Source organism: Cryptomeria japonica, chromosome 5 (genome assembly GCF_030272615.1).
Source record: "Cryptomeria japonica chromosome 5, Sugi_1.0, whole genome shotgun sequence".
Lineage (NCBI taxonomy): Eukaryota > Viridiplantae > Streptophyta > Pinopsida > Cupressales > Cupressaceae > Cryptomeria > Cryptomeria japonica.
In genome coordinates, this window is record NC_081409.1 from 160,002,577 (window position 1) to 160,004,516 (window position 1,940).

A 1,940-nucleotide genomic window follows, 5' to 3' on the forward strand; every position below is an offset into this window, starting at 1 on the left:
CTTGTCACCTTCGAGGACACAGGCACGGTGTGGAGACATCTGCGCAGCCTGTGAATCTAACAGTCTATAGGTGGTCGTTTGAGCGTTACACCTATTCCCAGAAGGAATCGTAACACCTTTGTATGCATCCACTGACGACCAGTTTCCTTCCAAGGCCTTTATTTATCAATTTCAAAGGCATTTGTGGCGATTCTCTTGGCAATTTGATGATCTTTTGCAGGTTGAAGCTCTTGGAGGTTATCTTTGGACAACATTCTACAAGCATTACCATTGTTGCATCATTTCGAGCACTCTACGCCAACATTTCCAACAATCGTTTATGGAAGGGGAGTTCCCTTAACCTCTCTCTTACTTTTTCCAATATCTTTTACCAATATTTTGTTACATGTTTATTATCTTTATCGCCTTCCTATTCTCGTGTCTATCTTGGGTTGTCTGTGGAGGTGGAAACACCAAAACGGGGGTCTGACTTAGGCAGGATCCAAAACACAACCCCCAACATTTTCCTTTCTTGCATGTGTATAAGTACACCGCCATGAAGAGGAGATTAACTTGCGGGAGGCTTCATAGCGTGGACCTTTCATTTGTCTATTTCCTTCCCTTTTCTCCTTCCATTTTATCTTGGTTATTTCATATATCACATTTAGTAGCTTAGCTTCATTATTTAATGTATTTTATTGCATTATAATCACACTTGGAACTTTTTGTACGAACTTTGTACCTCGTCCGTATAGGACGACAACACGTCGCGCTAGTGTCTCATACCTGCGTGCTCGTCCTTCAAATAGAAGCTTGACAGAGTTGTCTGAGAGGCTCGAATTGTGGTTAACTGCTTAACTCTATTATCCCCTAGCTCATCCTAGTGCCAGTTCGAGGAGATACCAGAGGAATAGCTTGTTCTCAAGGATCCATCACCCTTGAGGTAGAAAATTTCCTCTATACACCATCGTCCAATATTGTAGAAAGTAATCACTCTAGTAAAAAAAAAAAGCTATGGTGAATATATTAATTGCACCCACAATTTCTACCATGAAATGTTGAGCATCCCTTACTCCATGAAGAGACATATATTTAAATGGTGTTCCTCATGCAATGTATTATCTTTGAGCAATAAGATAGCTCGAGATGATAAAAATCCTCCATTCTCTAATATTTATAGCCTCTATTTTGAAAGTTGTGTTTATCTCTTAATCTTGATAAATTCTTTATTTTTTGTCTTCTCCATTATCTTTAATATCTATTTTACAACCATTTAAACCTTTCTCTTTTCATGTCATGTACAATATTTATAATCGAATAATATGTATTCAACCATATCATGTTTCACTAGGTAGATATATTTTGAGGGCCTCATTACTTTGAGAATAGAACTCAAAGAAAAACAAAATCCATAGGAAGACTTCCACCAAAAATGTACATGATAAAAAAAATATGACCTTTAACTTGAAAATTCTTCCACAAATATTCAATTTAATTCAATTTTCTCAGATCAACATAATTTACTGACACAATTAACTTTGAACTCCTAATTATAATAGAACATATGGAAACACTATACTCTTTATGCACTATATGGCATCACCTACTATTACCCAAATATGATTGGACTACTTTGTAATTCGAAAAGAAAATGCACCCTTACAATCTTTATACTCTCAAAATTAAATGCACATTTTTCCTCATATTAAAAAATAATAATTGTAAAACAAAAAAAATATATATCCAAATTTAAAGGCACTCCTTTCCAAACTTTTTTTGTGTGAAAAAACCAAAGAAAATTTTTAAACTTGTTCAACCTTCACTTGATTGCAAAATATTCATGCCACTACAAATTGTGTGTTTTAAATGAACTTAAACAAAAATAAATAAGATTTTCTTAACTCACATCTATAATTGGTCTAATAAAGAGTTTAAATTTATGCAACATTCTTAAATACCTA